General features: G+C 44.4%; 1 pseudogene; it reads right to left on the bottom strand.

Annotated features, from left to right (window-relative positions):
• Positions 1–16,197: 16,197 nt before the first annotated feature.
• On the bottom strand, positions 16,198–16,314 carry LOC126261183 (5S ribosomal RNA; annotated as a pseudogene).
• Between the last annotated feature and the right edge of the window lie 5,895 nt (positions 16,315–22,209).

The following is a 22,209-nucleotide window of genomic DNA, read 5'->3' as shown; positions in this document are numbered from 1 at the left end:
TCCGGCGGCTATCTGATTTGGTGAAGACTGCCAGTCTCGCTAGCGGGATGAAAGCAGAGCTCACCATCTGCAGCATCGTCGACAGGACTGACTGCGGACCTTTGGTACAGAGCCGAGTGGAGGGTCTGAATCAGAGGCTGAGACGGTTCTGCGACCGTGTGGGCTGCAGATTCCTCGACTTGCGCCATAGGGTGGTCGGGTTTCGGGTTCCGCTGGATAGGTCAGGAGTCCACTACACGCAACAAGCGGCTACACGGGTAGCAGGCGTTGTGTGGCGTGGGCTGGGCGGTTTTTTAGGTTAGATGGCCTTGGGCAAGTACAGAAAGGGCAACAGCCTCAATGGGTGCGGGGCAAAGTCAGGACATGCGGGGACCAAGCAGCAATCGGTATTGTAATTGTCAACTATCGAAGCTGCGTTGGTAAAGTACCGGAACTTCAAGCGCTGATAGAAAGCACCGAAGCTGAAATCGTTATAGTTACAGAAAGCTGGCTTAAGCCAGAGATAAATTCTGCCTAAATTTTTACAAAGGTACAGACGGTGTTTAGAAAGGATAGATTGTATGCAACCGGTGGTGGAGTGTTCGTCGCTGTTAGTAGTAGTTTATCCTGTAGTGAAGTAGAAGTGGATAGTTCCTGTGAATTATTATGGGTGGAGGTTACACTCAACAACCGAGCTAGGTTAATAATTGGCTCCTTTTACCGACCTCCCGAATCAGCAGCATTAGTGGCAGAACAACTGAGAGAAAATTTGGAATACATTTCACATAAATTTTCTCAGCATGTTATAGTCTTAGGTGGAGATTTCAATTTACCAGATATAGACTGGGACACTCAGATGTTTAGGACGGGTGGTAGGGACAGAGCATCGAGTGACATTATACTGAGTGCACTATCCGAAAATTACCTCGAGCAATTAAACAGAGAACCGACTCATGGAGATAACATCTTGGACCTACTGATAACAAACAGACCCGAACTTTTCGACTCTGTATGTGCAGAACAGGTAATCAGTGATCATAAGGCCGTTGCAGCATCCCTGAATATGGAAGTTAATAGGAATATAAAAAAAGGGAGGAAGGTTTATCTGTTTAGCAAGAGTAATAGAAGGCAGATTTCAGACTACCTAACAGATCAAAACAAAAATATCTGTTCCGACACTGACAATGTTGAGTGTTTATGGAAAAAGTTCAAGGCACTCGTAAAATGCGTTTTAGACAGGTACGTGCCGAGTAAAACTGTGAGGGACGGGAAAAACCCACCGTGGTACAACAACAAAGTTAGGAAACTACTGCGAAAGCAAAGAGAGCTTCACTCCAAGTTTAAACGCAGCCAAAACCTCTCAGACAAACAGAAGCTAAGCGATGTCAAAGTTAGCGTAAGGAGGGCTATGCGAGAAGCGTTCAGTGAATTCGAAAGTAAAATTCTATGTACAGACTTGACAGAAAATCCTAGGAAGTTCTGGTCTTACGTTAAATCAGTAAGTGGCTCGAAACAGCATATCCAGACACTCCGGGATGATGATGGCATTGAAACAGGGGATGACACGCGTAAAGCTGAAATACTAAACACCTTTTTCCAAAGCTGTTTCACAGAGGAAGACCGCACTGCAGTTCCTTCTCTAAATTCTAGCACAAACGAAAAAATGGCTGACATCGAAATAAGTGTCCAAGGAATAGAAAAGCAACTGGAATCACTCAACAGAGGAAAGTCCACTGGACCTGACGGGATACCAGTTCGATTATACACAGAGTACGCGAAAGAACTTGCCCCCCTTCTAAAGGCCGTGTACCGCAAGTCTCTAGAGGAACGGAGGGATCCAAATGATTGGAAAAGAGCACAGGTAGTCCCAGTCTTCAAGAAGGGTCGTCGAGCAGATGCGCAAAACTATAGACCTATATCTCTGACGCCGATCTGTTGTACAATTTTAGAACATGTTTTTTGCTCGAGTATCATGTCGTTTTTGGAAACCCAGAATCTACTCTGTAGGAATCAACATGGATTCCGGAAACAGCGATCGTGTGAGACCCAACTCGCTTTATTTGTTCATGAGACCCAGAAAATATTAGATACAGGCCCCCAGGTAGATGCTATTTTTCTTGACTTCCGGAAGGCGTTCGATACAGTTCCGCACTGTCGCCTGATAAACAAAGTAAGAGCCTACGGAATATCAGACCAGCTGTGTGGCTGGATTGAAGACTTTTTAGCAAACAGAACACAGCATGTTGTTATCAATGGAGAGACGTCTACAGACGTTAAAGTAACCTCTGGCGTGCCACAGGGGAGTGTTATGGGACCATTGCTTTTCACAATATATATAAATGACCTAGTAGGTAGTGTCGGAAGTTCCATGCGGCTTTTCGCGGATGATGCTGTAGTATACAGAGAAGTTGCAGCATTAGAAAATTGTAGCGAAACGCAGGAAGATCTGCAGCGGATAGGCACTTGGTGCAGGGAGTGGCAACTGTCCCTTAACATAGACAAATGTAATGTATTGTGAATACATAGAAAGAAGGATACTTTATTGTATGATTATATGATAGCGGAACAAACACTGGTAGCAATTACTTCTGTAAAATATCTGGGAGTATGCGTGCGGAACGATTTGTAGTGGAATGATCATATAAAATTAATTGTTGGTAAGGCGGGTACCAGGTTGAGATTCATTGGGAGAGTGCTTAGAAAATGTAGTCCATCAACAAAGGAGGTGGCTTACAATACACTCGTTCGACCTATACTTGAGTATTGCTCATCAGTGTGGGATCCGTAACAGATCGGGTTGACGGAGGAGATAGAGAAGATCCAAAGAAGAGCGGCGCGTTTCGTCACAGGGTTATTTGGTAACCGTGATAGCGTTACGGAGATGTTTAATAAACTCAAGTGGCAGACTCTGCAAGAGAGGCGCTCTGCATCGTGGTGTAGCTTGCTCGCCAGGTTTCGAGAGGGTGCGTTTCTGGATGAGGTATCGAATATATTGCTTGCCCCTACTTATACCTCCCGAGGAGATCACGAATGTAAAATTAGAGAGATTAGAGCGCGCACGGAGGCTTTCAGACAGTCGTTCTTCCCGCGAACCATACGCGACTGGAACAGGAAAGGGAGGTAATGACAGTGGCACGTAAAATGCCCTCCACCACACACCGTTGGGTGGCTTGCGGAGTATAAATATAGATGTAGATGTAGATGTACGTCGCTGTCAGTTCTTCCATATGATTTGGTCGACATGACCTGTTTCAACTTGTGTATGACAGACAATGTTTTGGAAAATCAATTGTTTTCCTTTGCAATAAACAGAAAGGTTTTCATTCTAAGTATCCTAGTACAAAATTTTCACAGTATTAGTTCAAATTTAGTATTCGCTTCTATAATGTAGGAAAGTATTTCATAGTTGCAAAACTCGCATCCGACTCATTGACCTTACACTTAGTCGCTGACCATAAATTCTAGCTCAGAGTGACACCAGATTAAGTAACCTAATGTAGCGAAGACTGTTTGCGAGTGCTCCTTCTCACCGGAAAATACGCAATTCACTCATTGGGCTCCCTAAGTACACTGTAACAGTAATTTCTGTGTGTATGCAATGCATACGGATTAGAATTTATTGGTGCTCTCTCTTCCACTTCTGAATACAATATGCCTGACCTAAACGGGCCCTTTATCATTACAGGCCCTGGGCAGCGCAACATCATACTGATAACAGTAATGTGCTTATACTGACAACCTGATTGTTCGTTTTACCGTGTTTTGCAATCATTCAAATAAAACAACATGACCTTCCAGTGGGAGACATTTCGTCCCCCTTTTCCTTCTGTGAAATTTGTTAGTAAGCTTTTTGCCTTCCAACCAGTGAAATGCGGCAGAGTTCGGCCGGTAAATGATTCCGAAAACCACGATTTAGTGCCGTTAAGACGATTTATTTAAACGTCACAAGACTGTACATAGGTGCAGTCGGTTTTGAGGAGCAAATTGTTTGTTATCTTATTTTGTGACTGGTGGGCATAAGTGATTTCCAAAGACTTTTTATTGTACTGGAATAATATTTTGTCACAAAGTAACAAGGTAAGTGTTTTATCCGTATATATTTTGTAGGAAAATGTAATCGTGATGGAAGAGTATACACCTGAATGTTTGACACAACTGGTAGGAGAAAACTCTGCATGTTAACCAAACCCCGCGCCTTCTCTCCATGTCCTACTATGATACGAGCACGGGATTTTCCTCGCATACCGCTACAGAGCTGTTCCTAGCACAGCTGAGAATTGGCAACATCGTCACAAATATTAGGCAACACTGTGACAGTGCAATCACTTCCGCGTATGGTACTGAATTGAATCACTAAATTCACTTGATATTCCCTTTCCATTTGAATGACTCGTGCTATATAATCCTCATGTAAACTAAGACACTATGAAAGAAAATTCAATTTTTTGCCTAAACAAATACTATTCTTCACATAAGTGACAACTTTTATTATCTTTCACGATGCGTTATGAGGCTGAGCGACAAATACCATGATGATAGTGGCGTACAGGCAGCAGTGTGTCCGTATCCCGGTGGTACCGTCCGTGTTTCGGGTCAGAACGGCTCAATCAGTCGTCAGTTGTAACCGTGGTAGCGGCTAGCGTATGCAAGCATTTTTTTTCTGATAATTTTTATGGAGCTGCGAATTTACAGAAAAAATTCTGTATCGAAATCGGAAGGAAACCTTTAGACATCAAATCCTCTTGGTAGCTCGACTCAGTATGTTGTGTTAATGGTCATAGATCTTGGCTTTCTGACTGCCAAGCTGCTTCGCAATACCAGCGTCTCTGAAGAAATTCGAATCAACCATTAGCGATACGAATTTCAGTATTGTTCTTGATTACTATAGGGCCTCTATGCTAAATTTCCACAGAAGCAATTAGGAACTCCCTGCAGACATTTGCTAACAGCGGCTCTAGCAACTTACTTTTTCTCTGGGTAGCTTCAAATATGGGCAATTTTGTCGCCTTAAATCCAATTGAATATTTTAAATATCATTTGTGAACAGCGTTCACTTCTCCATTAATTAAGGCATAGACCTCAAAACCACAAAATAAGCAATTTACCAGAGTGGCTATAGAGCAGATTCTGATAGGTACTGACACAATCTTTTGCATCTATTTGCCATAGAGAATCAAAGAAAGAAATCAAACACATTACATTGCATTTACTCTCTGTGCCTTGACTAACACATATGAATCCATGACAATAATAAATTATTTGCGGAACCTCCCGTGAAAGGAAAAAGAAGAGAATGTGACGCTTTAATTGTAGTGCACTGGATCAGAAACAACGAAATTAATTCTGTGCCGCATTGATGTATTGCATTATAGTGTAATAAAATAATCATCAAGTAAAAACGGTTTTGTGCCTCCTTTGCTATCAAGAGTGAAACACAAATCGTAGGCGCTTCAGTCTGGAACAGCGTGACCGCTACGGTCACAGGTTCGAATCCTGCCTTGGTTAGTTAGGTTACGTAGTTCTAAGTTCTAGGGGACTGATGACCACAGATGTTAAGACCCATATTGCTCAGAGCCATTTGAACAAGTAGACAGATTTTATGGGTCACCACTCAACAACATGAAAGCATTTTACATGGTCGAGAGTGCGGAGTGGAGCAGACGTTGTTGGCAGAAGGCGAGACAATGCAGTGTCTCAGCCCCCGCCGTTAGGCAGCAAACGGGTCCCAGAGAACTCAGACGCATGCGGGGTTCAGAGGCAGTCGGTCGGCAAAGAAATCTTTCGCTAAAACATTGTTGGACCAAACTGTTATTACCAGTATGACAGAAAGAGAAATCTATTGTAGATTCGCTTGAATTACACTCTTAGCTTCAGCACCGAGAGGAAAGGGGCGATAAAACCTTTGTCGACGTGTGCTTATAGTTACCAGACGTCGTATTAGCCAGATTCGCGTTTTACCTCAAGACTACGGTCGTAGTCAAGAATAAAGTACTAAGTCTGAAGTCCAGACTTCCTCTGGGAAGTGCCGCAGTCCACAACGTTGTCAGATCGAGCATATAGCCGGACATAGGATTCTGAGAGGAGCACGACTGTATTGCCCACCTTACTTGAAGGACTCGGCGGTCAGTTTTTTGCTCTAAGACTGTATCTACAACACATATTGCACGCTGAAGACCCAGAAGAATTAAAAAACAAAAGTAGTTTATGAGAGCAACGTTAACTATAGCGTTCGAAGTATTCATAGTATTGTATACGTGTGTGTAAACGCCTTCCAATGCCCACTCAAGGAAGACAAGGATACATAGTCTAGCTTCAAATGGTTCAAATGGCTCTGAGCACTATGGGACTCAACTGCTTTGGTCATTAGTCCCCTAGAACTTAGAACTACTTAAACATAACTAACCTAAGGACATCACACACACCCATGCCCGAGGCAGGATTCGAACCTGCGACCGTAGCAGCAGCGCGGCTCCGGACTGGAGCGCCTAGAACCGCACGACTACCGCGGCCGGCAGTCTAGCTTCGATATTACAAATTCGCCTCAGTTTGCGGATGAACTCAGACTTAGGTTGGTACTCATTTAGAATATTTAGCAGGACTGTACCCATTGGTGTTAACTAGTTTTCAACCACTGAGTCCTGCAGCTACAAGAACACTACTTGTGATACCTCATAGACCAAATACTTACGCAGTGCTATAAGACGAAAAGATCAACCTGACACAAACTATGGGAAGTTTGTTTTACAACCTTCGTACCTGGATAATGAGCTTTTTCCTATTTCAGATGTCTATGAACATTGCTGATTGAGACGATTTAAGACGAAACTAAATTCCTTCAGCTACGATATTCCTTCTCTACCAAGTAGACGTTAGGTTGAGCCACAATAAAGTCTGGAGTCGCGACTTGTAGAAAATCTATCACCAGTAACCTTTCTTATACTAATTATTTACTTCTAGTGACGAAACAAATGCTATTTAGACTCACAAGACACTTATTCCATCTTTTATCTGAGCTTCTCTTTGTCGATAAAATTGGTTCTGAACTGGAAATGCAACTCAGACCGCCCTTAACGCGGAATTTGTTCCCTTCGTGACAATACAGCTCGGCTACAATTTGTTGTTTGTTCAAAACTGCAGATTCCTCAACAACTCCACATATTGCGTGTAAATGGGTTCGAATCCTGGCCCGGCACTAAAGATTTCATTATGTATTATCAAGATCTAGAATGAGAACACCGATCTGCTGGTGGATAATAATTTCGATTTTTAATGTATTTTCATTCGTTGTCAACACTAACGATATTTGACGTTTTGGCTCCCAGTGAGACACAGAACTATTTGCGAGATCACTGTAAGTTCAACAAGATGTTATTCCGAGCTGCTGGTGGAGAAAAATTCGGTAGCTAACGTCTCTCTGTGTGTAGTCAACAACGATACGTGTGGGGCTCTATTCCCAGTCAGCACTGAACTCTTCGTCATATTATTTCTAGTTCAAACATGCTCACATGTCGCTGCTGGTGCAACAAACCCATATTTAACGTTCGTTTTCTCTAGAATATAACAGCGATAGGTGCCGGGTTGGAGTCCTGGGAAGGAAAAAATTAATGTTTCGTCTTGTCATTTCAGTTAAAACATCTAGCTACTGCCGAGAAAATGCGATATGTCACAGTTGATTGTACTTCGATATCTATCCGATTAGGTTCTGGGTTCGAATCCCTGCCCAACACAAAGCTTTACCTCACGGTATTTCAAATAAGTTACTTGTTAAGATGCAATATTTAACATCTCTCGTAGTTCGTTAACAGGGACAATAGGAGCTGGGTAGGAATTCGGGTCCGTTAAAAATGTTTGCGTTATGTAATTTAAAGTTGGTATTTGCTAATTGATACTGTCTAAAATCGAGGTATATCACTATCTGTATGCCTAATCAGGAATGACTGTAAGTTTCCGTCAGTCACGAAATCTTATCTTAGTCTGCATGACCTGGGTTTGAATCCATATGCAGAACGAGACGGTTCGTCGTGTCATTTGAAGTTCATATATATTCTCAACTAGCTGCTAGTGAATAACTTAAATTTCTAATGTCATTTTGTGTTAAATAATAAGTACGGTATGTAACTTTGAAGAGGAAATCGTGAATACGACGAACTTACTACGTGCATTACCTATCTGACGTAATAATGAGAGTGGTAACATTTCAGGCATGTCATTTCTAGTAATAAATGTGAGCTTACAAGCCTTAAGGACAGTTTTACCTGTGATAAGGTGTTCCCTGATATTTGTAGTATCGTAGTATTACTTTATATCTAGAGTTATTGCGATACAGAGTAGTGTTTTCTAGTGGTGACTTGTTGGAACCATTTTCAATAGTCAAACGACTGTACCAAGGAACGATTAGAGGACCTGCTAGACAGCTGCGTTATGTGGGTTGTATGCGAATCAGGCGAAATGCAACTAAGGTCGTTCGGATACTTTTGAGCATGACTGTGCAACGAAACTATATAAATTCAAGACCACTAAAAGAACTGATGAAAAACGGGAAAGATTATAATTAGAGAGTTCGTGAGCGTCAGTGCTGAAAGGAAACGGCACTAACTCTTTCATCCTATTATCTCGATAATGAACGTCGGCGTGACTCCACGATCTTAGAAAGTGGACTGATGACGTCCCGACCCGATTGACGTGTATAAACAGACTTGCCGAGTTTGTTTGAGTTCGAAACTGCTATTTGAGTCTTTTATAGCCTCTGATGATGTCTTAGCCAAAGACAGTAGACCCCGGCATAGACTCAATGTAACAAAAAACATCAACGCTGCAAATACCTGCCATTAAAGCCTGAAATGAAAGTTCCAGAAGGTTTTATCTGCATTTAAATGCACGTAATGTTGCCCAGTTCGAACAGTTAATGCTGTATTCATTCATACGTCTCCTGCTTTGGTTGTGCAATGCATGTTGCTCATATTTATACAAAAAAATGTAGAGCCTTTTACATAACTCTTTTTATTCATTAATGTGCATTCCGTTTTCTCCCTCACATGTACAAAAAGTCGTCAGCGATCATTCTGTGTAAGGTCAACTGATTAATGTGAAATTTGTGTGTATTTCACGTTTTTTCTGCCTGATCAGATTTTGAATTACATATTTTATTGTGCATACATAATACACACAGCTGTTGTAATTTATTTTCTTTCTAAAAGCACTGTCTTTCGATTTATTGTTTTCATTTCTCCACTCAACTTAGAGCACGTGCTCTGAGTCTCAAAGTCTATACCTGAGAGTCGAAATATTTCTCTGAAAGCTGCATTCGAAATACACGATGTACACACTTCTTGGTCGGAATTCAGAGAGGTATAACGTAGTCACGCGCGGGTTTGCGTTTAAGCCATCCGCACGCGGAACGCGCGTCCGATCGTTGAGCTTCGAACGTGCCGAGTTTCTGACGTCATGCAGTGGTATAGCATCTCAGATACACTGAACGTGGGTCTAAATGTTGACCAATGAAGGGCAGAACGCTACCTACGTCACATGCACGCCATCTCCCATCAGTACAGAGCTGTGAGGCGCCATATTGACGTTTAGTTGAAGCCTATATGTATACGTGCTACTTCTGAGCATCAGAAAATTGAGAATCTCTCGAAAACCTGTCGTTAATTGTCAAGTTTCGTAATTGACATATTGTAAAGATTCTACTACTGAATAGGAACAGTAATCAAGTAAGAATGACCTTAGGATTTTACTAAAAACCGAGATTGATGAAATAACTCTTATCGTATGTGGACAACTATTGTAAACTTGTATCCCACTATTTGTAGAGCGCGTTAGCAAAATCAAAAGCCGATGTCCTTATTGACTGGAAGTGACACTTTCCTTTTTGCCTTAAAACATGTCCATCGATATTGAAGTTTTTATTCATGCATGTACAGGGTGGTCCATTGATCGTGACCGGGCCAAATATCTCACGAAATAAGCGTCAAACGAAAAAACTGCAAAGAACGAAACATGTCTAGCTTGAAGGGGGAAACCAGATGGCGCTATGTTTAGCCCACTAGATGGCGCTGCCACAGGTAAAACGGATATCAACTGCGTTTTTTTTTTAAATACGAACCCCCATTTTTTATTACATATTCGTGTAGTACGTAAAGAAATATGAATGTTTTGGTTGGACCACATTTTTCGCTTTTTGATAGATGGCGCTGTAATAGTCACAAACACATGGCTCACAATTTTAGACGAACAGTTGGTAACAGGTAGGTTTTTTAAATTAAAATACAGAACATAAGTACGTTTGAACCCATCCATAACACAGATTCCTACACCTTTTTCCCCTCCGCCGGTGTGCCCCAAGGCTCCGTCCTCTCCCCCCTTCTGTACCTTTTGTACACGGCGGACATGCCGCCGCCGTCAGCCCCCGTCCACCTTCTCCAGTTTGCCGATGACACCGCCTTCTTTGCCCTTGCCTCCACCCTACAGCGCTCCCAACACCTTCTCCAATCCCATCTTGACCGGTTCACCGCTTGGTGCAACCAGTGGTTGCTCAAGGTCAATCCTTCCAAAACCCAAGCGATCATTGTAGGCAAAACCACCCCTTCCTTCCGCCTCCTTGATTTCTATATCACCATCTATGGCCGTCCTATCGCCCTCACTCCCACCCTTAAGTACCTTGGCGTCACCCTCGACCATCGCCTCTCCTGGACGCCCCACCTCCGGACAATCCAAGCCAAGGAATGCTCCCGACTCAGTCTCCTCAAGCTCCTCTCTGGCCGTACGTGGGGTCTGGACCCCTCCACCATTCTCCACACCTATAAATCCCTCATCCGCCCTATCCTTTGTTATGCCCATCCGGCTTGGATCTCCGCCCCCCCCCCTACTTTTTACAAATCCCTCCAAATCCTTGAACGCCATGCTCTCCGCCTCGCCTATCGCATCCGTCTCCCCTCCGCTACGCGGATCCTGTATGATCTCATCCCCTTCCCCCACCTCCTCCTTTTCCTTGAAAGGATACGGACCCTGTACACCTCCTGCAAACTCGATCCTACTCACCCGCTCGTCTCCCCGATCCTCTCCCACCCCCGCCCGCTGCCGCGCCTGTATTCCCATGTCCCACCCGGTCTCCATCTCTCCATCCTCCTTACCCTCTCCCAAGGTGGCTTCCGCCAGCTCCCCCTCCCTGATGATGTCCTCCTCCCCTCCATCTACCCCTCCTACCAACTTTGATCCTCCCTCCCTCTTCCTGTATCTGTTCCTTTGGGCACCCTCCATCCCTCCTCCCCTTCTCCCCTTCTCCCCACTCCTCCCCCTGGCCTCCCCTCCCCTGTCCTTCTACTCCTCCTCCCATCTCCTCAGCCATTGGCATCTATGTTCTCCCCTCTCCACCCGCCCTCACCCTTCTTCCCCTCTTGGCAGGTCCCCGGACTCGCACATGCTACGTGGACTTTCGCACGTGGGAGATCATCGCCATCTGTGTCTCGTGTGTGTGACGTCGTTTTGTGTTTTTAGTGTCCATCTGTGTCTCGTGTGTGTGACGTCGTTTTGTGTTTTTAGTGTCCGCCGTCCCGCTTCTACGTTCACTTGTGCCGTCGGATACATCAGTGTTATGTGCGCCGTGTCAACGTGTTTTCAGTGTCGTTATCGTCGCGTGTGACCGGCTCCGTGTTTTTTGTGTATCTGTGACCACTCTTTTTTGCCCATCACTCTTTTCATTTTAATTCTCCGTTCTTGTACTATTATTGTCACCACTAAGGCTGAAGAGCGGCGTAGCATGCCGCTGCCAGCCTACCTGATTGTTCAGGTGTTAAAATAACAATAAAGTAAAAAAAAATACGTTTGAACATTTTATTTCGGTTGTTCCAATATGATACATGTACCCTTGTGAACTTATCATTTCTGAGAACGCATACTGTTACGGTGTGATTACCTGTAAATACCACATTAATGCAATAAATGCCCAAAATGATGTCCGTTAACCTCAATGCATTTGGCAAGACGTGTAACGACATTCTTCTCAATGGCAAGTAGTTCGCCTTCCGTAATGTTCGCACATGCATGGACAATGCGCTGACGCATGTTGTCAGGCGTTGGCGGTGGATCACGATAGGAAATATCCTTCAACTTTCTCCACAGAAAGAAATCCGGGGACGTCAGATCCGGTGAACGTGCGGGCCATGGTGTGGTGCTTCGACCACCAATCCACCTATCATGAAATATGATCTTCAATACCGCTTCCACCGCACGCGAGCTATGTGCCGGACATCCATCATGTTGGAAGTAATAGTAACATCGGTAGAACATACGTAGGAAATCTGCATACATTGCACCATTTAGATTGCCATCGATAAAATGGGGGCCAATTATCCTTCCTCCCATAATGCCGCACCATACATTAACCCACTAAGGTCGCTGATGTTCCACTTGTCGCAGCCATCGTGGATTTTCCGTTGCCCAATAGTGCATATTATGCCGGTTTGCGTTACCGCTGTTGGATAATGACGCTTCGTCGCTAAACAAAACGCATGCAAAATATCTGTCATCGTCCCGTAATTTCTCTTATGCCCAGTGGCAGAGCTGTACACGACATTCAAAGTCGTCACCATACAATTCCTGATGCATAGAAATATGGTACGGGTGCAATCGATGTTGATGTAGCATTCTCAACACCGACGTTTTTGAGATTCCTGATTCTCGCTCAATTTGTCTGCTACTGATGTGTGGATTAGCCGCGACAGCAGCTAAAACACCTACTTGGGTATCATCATTTGTTGCAGGTCGTGGTTGACGTTTCACATGTGGCTGAATACTTCCTGTTTTCTTAAATAACGTAACTTTCCGGCGAACGGTCCGGACACTTGGATGATGTCGTCCAGGGTACCGAGCAGCATACATAGCACACGCCCGTTGGGCATTTTGATCACAATAGCCATACATCAACATGAACTCGATCTTTTCCACAATTGGTAAACGGTCCATTTTAACACGGGTAATGTATCACGAAGCAAATACCGTCCGCACCGGCGGAATGTTACGTGATACCACGTATTTATACATTTGTGACTATTACAGCGCCATTTATCACCAAGCGAAAAAAGTGGTCCAACTAAAACATTCATATTTCTTTACGTACTACACGAATATATAATAAAAAGTGGGCGTTGCTATTAAAAAAAACGCAGTTGATACCCGTTTTACCTATGGCAGCGCCATCCAGCGGGCCAACCATAGCGCCAACTTGTTTCCCCCTTCAAACTAGATGAGTTTCGTTCTTTGTAGTTTTTTCGTTTGATGATTATTTCGTGAGATATTTGGCCCCGTCACTATCAATGGACCACCCTGTGTATTACAGAGAGAACAACGTGACTAGCATATGGACAATATTGCGAATGTGCATTTTCACAGAGCTAAAGCAGGAATTATACGGGCGCCCATTTCGTGATTTACGACTAAGAAACATCCCAGAACTGCCGCTGGAGCGCCTTGTGATCGAATTTGGCTAGCTAGAAAGGTACAGGAGTGGAATAAAAATTCAGGGTGAAAGGATATCAATGATGACAATGATGACAATGATGACATTGCTATCCCGAGTGAAAGTGAAGAAGAATGATATGATGAATGGAAAGAACAATCTGATGAGTACAGAAAATGGATTTGCAGTAAATCGAAGAAAGGCGAAAGTAATGAGAAGTAGCAGAAATGAGAACAGCGACAAACTTCACATCAGGATTGATCGTCACGAAGTAGACAAAGTTAAGGAATTTTGCTACCTGGCCAGCAAAATAACAAATGACGGACGGAGCAAGGAGGACATCAAAAGCAGACTATCTCTGGCAAAAAGGGCATTTCCGGCCAAGAAAAGTCTACTAGTATCAAACACAGGCCTTAATTTTAGGAAGAAATTTCTGATAATGTTCGTTTTCAGCACAGTATTGTATGGCACTGAAACATGGACTGAGACAAAACTGGAGCAGGAGAGAATCGAAGCATTTGAGATGTGATGCTACAGGCGAATGTTGCAAATTAGGTGGACTGATAAGGTAAGGAATGGAGAGGTTCTGTGAAGAATCGGAGAGGAAAGGAATTTGTGGAAAACACTGACAAGGGAAGGGACAGGACGATAGGACACCTGTTAAGACATCAGGTAGCAACTTCCATTTTACTAGAGGGAGCCGCAGAGAGCAAAAACTGTTGAGGAGGACAGAGAGTGGAATACATCCAACAAATAATTGAAGACCTAGGTTGCAAAGTGCTACTCTGAGGTGAATAGGTTGATACAGAGGAATTCGTGGCGGGCCGCATCAAACTAGCCAGAAGACCGATAACTCCCCCCCCCCCCCCCCCCCCCAAAAAAAAAAAAAGAGATGGATGATGCGTGTAGGGCAGCGTCAGGATAAGACTACCAGGACGAAACCACGAACGACGACCAAAAGGGGTATATTCAACCGCTAAAGATTGCAATCGAAACACCATTTAAGAAGGAGCCCCGACGGAAACAGAAACACAAACTAGGATTGACTACTACGCAATTTTCCGCTTTTGCCAGCCCATGAGAACCTGTTCAAGAAAATTTTCGACCTGAAGAAACGGAACGTCAGACCACAACTATCGCTCGACCGACCGCTGCTTGCTGCGCAGCCTACGTCACGGGCACCAGCTCTCACCTAGCAGCGGTTAGCCTCCCTGACGTTGGTGCTGTTCCTTACTATGACGATGAATGTGGATTGATTGAGACGATGCAACACGAAAATGTAGACCTCACAACTGACACTCCGGCACAGGTATGCACCGACTACGAAGATTTTGCCATGGTGAAATCTAAATGTCACCACAAATCTGGCTCGCCGCCACTTGACTGCAACCCTCGGAAACGGCGGCTGAAGACTTTAGAAACGTGCAATCGTTTCTAACTGCTCCATGCGCTGCTGCAGAATCAGGACGACGAGTCGTCGGTCCCTCAACAGAAAACCTGCTCGGCATCCCAAGAACCTGTAGCGACTGCTGCTCCGAAACACCTGAAGGAAGTACTATTTGTTACCACTTATTCTACTGGGAAATATCTTGAATTAAGTGCGATGTTGAAAGCGCATTTGGAAGGGCTTTCAAGGCTGTCTGTCAAAGAGCCAAGTATCATTTTAGTACATTTACCAGCCGACGGAAAGCGATCCCCTGTTTTCAGCAGCTTAAATCTGATTTTTACACTCACCAGCCTCCTGAGGAAAAGCGGTTAAAGTTTGGCTTGAAAGGTCTTCCGCCGCAAGTTACGTCCGATATACTGACTAGAGAAATCGGAGGAAAAGGTTTTCCTACAGCTACTGTATACCAATACAAGAAACGGGTGGACCCGTCTAAGGACTTGCGACCTCTTCCTGCTTACGTTTACCGCTAAAGCAGACCAATGTTGGGCCCAACAACAAGCCGAATGGACCGCTCAGGATTGGCATCACGTTCTCTTCACTGAAGAGTGTCGCATATACCTTCGACCAGACAATCGTCTGAGACGTGTTTGAAGGCAACTTGATCAGGATGAACGCCTTAGACACACTGGCCAACGAGTGCAGCAAGGTAGAGGTTGCCTGCTGTTTGGGGTGGCATTATGTGGGACCGACGTACGCTGCTGGTGATCATGGAAGTCTCCGTAACGACTGTACGACACGTGAATGCCATCCTCCGAGCGATTGTGCAACTATATCGGCAGCATAATGGCGAGGCATAAGTCTTCATGGACGACAATTCACGCCCCCACAGTGCACAGCTTGTGAATGACTTCCTTCAGGATAACGACACCGCTCGACTAGAGTGGCCAGGATGTTCTACAGACATGAACTCTATCGAACATGCCTGGGATAGACTGAAAAGGGCTGTTTAAGGACGACGTGACCCACCAACCACTCTGATGGATCTACGCCTAATCGCCGTTGAGGAGTGTGACAATCTGGACCAACAGTGCCTTGATGAACTTGTCGATAGTATGCCACGACGAATACAGGCATGCATCAATGCAAGAGGACTTGCTACTGGGTATTCACTAATCACTCAGTCTTCAGGCCACAAGTGGCCCATCGGGACCATCCGACCGCCGTGTCATCCTCAGATTAGGATGCGGATAGGAGGGGCGTGCGGTCAGCACACCGCTCACCCGGTCGTTATGATGGTTTTCTTTGACCGCAGCCGCTACTATTCGGTCGAGTAGCTCCTCAACTGGCATCACGAGGCTGAGTGCACCCCGAAAACTGGCAACAGCACATGGCGGCTGGATGGTCACCCATCCAAGTGCCGGCCACGCCCGACAGCGCTTAACTTCGGTGATCTCACGGGAACCGGTGTATCCACTGCGGCAAGGCCGTTGCCCTACTGGGTATTAGAGGTACAAATTTTGTGTACAGGTTCCGGAACTCTCGGAACCAAGGTGATGCAACACTTTTTTTGATGTGTGTACAATAGTGCCCTTTACTTGTGGTTGATTGCGGATTTTAAGTTACACTTTCGTTACATTAATGTGACCACCTATGAAAAGCCTCAATAACCATGTTTTTCATCTCGAGACATGCAGGCAGGGAATCAGTGAGGTTCTGGAAGGTACCGACAGGGATGTTGAACCATGCTGACTTCAGTACCGCTTCACTAGGTTGTTCGGTTGGGAAACCGTGGTGCGAACGGTACAATCGATGTGGTCCCACATATTTTCCATTGGGTTTAAACCCTGAGAGTTTGGTGGCCAGAGGAGCACGGTTCTCTTCGAACCACACTGCGTTGTCCTCCTGTTAGATGCCATAGAGCCAAGAAGAAACCAACTGCATGTAGAGGTGGACCTGGTCTCCAAGGATAGATGCATACCTGTGTTGATCTGATGTGCCTTCCATAATGACAAGATCAACCACGGAATGCCACAAAAACATTTCTCCGACTATAATGCTCCCTTCTCCGGTCTGAACCCATCCGACGATTGTTGCAAAGTGTTTCCTGTCAGACGTTTCACGCCATACACGTCAACGGCCATCAGTCCCGTGGAACATAAATGGTGATTCATCTGAAAAGGCCACCTGTCACCACTCAGTGGACGTCCAGTTGCGGCACTGGCTTGCATATTCCAGCTTTCGTCGCCAATGAACAGCTGTCACCATGGGTGCATGAAACAGGTGCCTTATGTGGTGGTCCATAAGCAACAAAGCTCATTGAACGGTAGTTGAGGAGACGCTGTTGGTAGCCCATTGGTTCATTCTGAGCGGTCATTTATTCAAAAGTTGCAAATATGTTTGTTTGTACACATTTCCCCTGTCATCTATGGCCCATGGTGCACCAGTTCGAATATAATGAATTTCCTTCAGACAGAGAAGTTGCTGTCCATGCATCAGCACGGCTTTAGAAAGCATCGCTCCTGTGAAACGCATGTCGCCCTTTTTTCACATGATATCTTGCGAACCATGGATGAAGGGTATCAGACGGATGCCATATTCCTTGACTTTCGGAAAGCGTTTGACTCGGTGCCCCTCTGCAGACTCCTAACTAAGGTACGAGCATATGGGATTTGTTCCCAAGTATGTGAGTGGCTCGACGACTTCTTAAGTAATAGAACCCAGTACGTTGTCCTCGATGGTGAGTGTTCATCGGAGGTGAGGGTATCATCTGGGGTGCCCCAGGGAAATGTGGTAGGTCCGCTGTCGTTTTCTATCTACATAAATGATCTTTTGGATAGGATGGATAGCAATGTGCGGCTGTTTGCTGATGATGCTGTGGTGTACGTGAAGGTGTCGTCGTTGAGTGACTGTAGGAGTATACAAGATGACCTGGAAAGGTTTGTGATTGGTGTAAAGAATGGCAGCTAACTCTAAGTATAGATAAATGTAAATTAATGCAGATGAATAGGAAAAAGAATCCTGTAATCTTTGAATACTCCGTCAGTAGTGTAGCGCTTGACACAGTCACGTCGATTAAATATTTGGGCGTAACATTGCAGAGCGATATGAATTGGGACAAGCATGTAATGGCAGTTGTGGGGAAGGCGGATAGTCGTCTTCGGTTCATTGGTAGAATTTTGGGAAGATGTGGTTCATCTGTAAAGGAGACCGCTTATAAAACACTAATACGACCTATTCTTGAGTACTGCTCGAGCGTTTGGGATCCCTATCAGGTCGGATTGAGGGAGGACATAGAAGCAATTCAGAGGCGGGCTGCTAGATTTGTTACTGGTAGGTTTGATCATCACGCGAGTGTTACGGAAAAGCATCAGGAACTCGGGTGGGAGTCTCTAGAGGAAAGGAGGCGTTCTTTTCGTGAATCGCTACTGAGGAAATGAAGCGAACCAGCATTTGAGGCTGACTGCAGTACAATTCTTCTGCCGCCAACTTACATTTCGTGGAAAGCTCACAAAGATAAGATAAGAGAGATTAGGGCTCGTACAGATGCATATAGGCAGTCATTTTTCCCTCGTTCTGTTTGGGAGTGGAACAGGGAGAGAAGATTCTAGTCGTGGTACGAGATAACCTCCGCCACGCACCGTATGGTGGACTGCGGAGTATGTATGTAGATGTAGATGTAGACGTTTGCCACTGCGCAGGTTCTGAATAGTGCAACTTTGCCATGCACGCTGTATCTTAACTACGGCGGGAAGCAAACAGTTTACAAACTTATCCGTTTCGGAAATGCTTCCACCCTTGGCCAGAATGCCAGTGATCATGTTCATTTGGACATCAGATAAATTGCTCCGCTTCCGCATTACGAAGAGTGCACTGCTTTTCTGCGTCCGCCAGACACGCTTTATAGAGGCGATCCTCCACTGTTAGTTCTCATACCTGCCATCTCCGGGTGATTATAGCTCGTTGACGTTAGACACAGGTGCTGATCACATTAATGTGACTGGTCCGTGTATAATTCTTGTAATTGTACTATAACCACGTTGTTTCTATGCATTTGGCTATGAGAATGCACATACTTGAAACAAATGAGAAGCAGAATGAGATTTTCACCCTGCAGCGGAGTGTGCGCTGATATGAAACTTCCTGGCAGATTAAAACTGTGTGCCGGACCGAGACTCGAACTCGGGACCTTTCTTTCAGGAGTGCTAGTTCTGCAATGCTCGCAGGAGAGCTTCTGTAAAGTTTGGAAGGTAGGAGACGAGGTACTGGCAGAAGTGGGCACTTCATACTGCAAAGTTTGCCTCTAATGCTGAAGCGAAGATCATCAGAAGATTGAATTCAGTTTTGTTTCTGAAAGTTAACTACTGTTGTCGAGGAAGCTCATTCGCCTAATCTCTGCGCGCCTCGTGCAGTGCTCTCGAGATCGAGTCCAGAGGTTTTGCCGTTTTAATCGGAAGTCTGAAGACGATGGTCTCCTCTTTTAAAGTATCATGCCCGTTCGGAAAGTGGAAATTAACGTCTGCAGCCGTCGGTGAAACAATGTGCGAAATATATGATTTAGCTATGCGAATACGTACTCCTAATATCGGCAATGAAAACGTCTTGTCGGTGGTGCCGATCCAGAACACTGGCGGTTGCGGATGATGTAAGCAGGATTGCCAATTTTAAGGCTGTTGTTGTTGTTGTGGTCTTCAGTCCTGCGACTGGTTTGATGCAGCTCTCCATGCTACTCTATTCCTGTGCAAGCTGCTTCATCTCCCAGTACCTACGGCAGCCTACATCCTTCTGAATCTGCTTAGTGTATTCATCTCCTGGTCTCCCTCTACGATTTTTACCCTCCACGCTGCCCTCCAGTACTAAATTGGTGATCCCTTGATGCCTCAGAACGTGTCCTACCAACCGATCCCTTCTTCTAGTCAAGTTGTGCCACAAACTCCTCTTCTCCCCTATTCTATTCAATACCTCCTCATTAGTTATGTGATCTACCCATCTAATCTTCAGCATTCTTCTGTAGCACCACATTTCGAAAGCTTCTATTCTCTTCTTGTCGAAACTATTTATCGTCCACGTTTCATTTCCATACATGGCTACACTCCATACGAATACTTTCAGAAACGACTTCCTGACATTTAAATCTATACTCGATGTTAACAAATTTCTCTTCTTCAGAAACGCTTTCCTTGCCATTGCCAGTCTACATTTTATATCCTCTCTATTTCGACCATCATCAGTTATTTTTCTCCCCAAATAGCGAAACTCGTTTACTACTTTAAGCCTGTCATTTCCTAATCTAATTCCCGCAGCATCACCCGATTTATTTTGAATAGATTCCATTATCCTCGTTTTGCTTCTGTTGATGTTCAGCTTATGTCCCCATTTCAAGACACTATCCATTCCGATCAGCTGCTCTTCCAAGTCCTTTGCTGACAGGTGAAATATGAAAAGACGAAACTTGTATTTGACGACTGCTTTACATTGTGGTTTTTGAACCAGTACCAGTTCTTCACTAGGGCCATAATTATTCCCTGTATGCTCGTCGAATAGGTTACGCGCTAACAACGAAACTGGTCCAACAACTCAGCTTATATTCAACGTATTTTAAGCGCAATGGATTACTGCGATGAGTCCCTTGTGAATACACGGGAGGGGGAAGGAAGATGGCATGAGATGTGCAATACTTCATTTGCTTATCAAATTTCCTTTCACTAAAGAAACCACCCGTTATTTACCTCGAGTCACATCTAATCTCATCCTTATACTTGTACTTCAAGGTCTCAAATAGTACGGATTTGGCCGAGAGGGTTTCGATTAACTGTATAAATTACCTGCTGATTCATTAGGTACGAGATGACCTTTATTTACCTGTTATCATTCATCACAAAATGAAAAGAATCATGGGTTATTATCCCACCACATATGGACGCAATAAAAAAATACTAATCTAATATCATCTTTCAGTGAACGACAGTTTATGAAATAGAAAGAACACGAAGACTATCATTATCCAACACAGTCCGTCGTTTTAGAATAGTGAGTCAGTATGGGAGGTAAGAATGGAGAATCTTCACTTATTCATGTACTGACGCACGCAGGATCCACAAAACACCAGTTATATGTACACAAGCTTACTGAGACTTAGAGAATGAGTTGAACTACCAGTGGCATGCGTCTTTCTAGGCGAGGTCTGTCTATGACCGTCGCAGAGAATGGGACAAATATATAGAAATGACAAATATATAGAAATCGGTAACCAAAAGGAACTTTCAGTATCTGTAGGCAAGACACTACTTGTATTATGCTGTAGCGGTGATCAAGTTCAATGTAGGTGGCCTACTGAGGGCCGAAATTTAGGCTACCTCCAATGAAATTAGGAATTCATTCTGCGTGAAGGTGTTTGTCAAACTCAGGGCTTTGAGCTCTGTCGTATAAAATAGGCCACAGGTCAAGCATTTTTGTGTAAAGGCCACACGATACGGCCAAGACCAGGCTTAAGTCAAAGTCAAATGAATTCTGATCTGTGAAACAAATGCATGTGAGTATTCACTGCACTCAGGGCACTAAGTTCAGTCTCTTAAGCTAGGCCACAGGTAAAGAATCTTTAAGTAGAGGGCACATAATTGTCTGAAAACCAGAATTAGTTAAACAATCACAAATGAAACCCATCAAAATCCGTGAAAATATACTGTTTAGAACTGTGGACATGAATAGCAGAACGATAGCAACAAACTGTAAGTAGAGCTGCTCGTAATATTTTAACATTACACTCCAAGAGCACATGTTTATCGGCTTCCTCAAAAGTGGTTCAAATGGCTGTGAGCACTATGGGACTTATCTGAGGTCATCAGTCCCCTAGAACTTAGAACTACTTAAACCTAACTAACCTAAGGACATCACACACATCCACGCCCGAGGCAGGATTCGAACCTGCGACCGTAGCAGTCGCATGGTTCCAGACTAAAGCGCCTAGAACCACTCGGCCACAGCGGCCGGCCTCTGTTTCCTCAATGACGCCAGGAGGATAATACAAAGTTACATTAACCACGTGGATTTACACAAGAAAATGAATAAGGAATCGTGAAACATTTGGTTGATCTCTGCAAATAAATGAAAGGAATTAATTCTAACCACTGTTTAAACTAAATCGTGATACCAGTGGATTGCTTTGAATGAAGTGTACATAATTTACCAAGGTCACTGGGAGAACGCCGAAAGTTTCTTGTCTGAGCGCGACCATTCAGCAGGCAGTTTGGCGGTAGAGATTGGGGGGGGGGGGGGGAGGGAGGTTTGCGTTACCAACTATCTATCTAAGCCATGAAAAAATAAACTTCCGCCGCAGTCCACTGACCAACCTCTCTGGTTCCAGCTTTTCCCATCAATAATGGTTCAAATG

This window comes from Schistocerca nitens, chromosome 5 (genome assembly GCF_023898315.1).
Source record: "Schistocerca nitens isolate TAMUIC-IGC-003100 chromosome 5, iqSchNite1.1, whole genome shotgun sequence".
Taxonomy (NCBI): domain Eukaryota; kingdom Metazoa; phylum Arthropoda; class Insecta; order Orthoptera; family Acrididae; genus Schistocerca; species Schistocerca nitens.
This window is presented reverse-complemented; position numbering and strand designations above follow the sequence as displayed.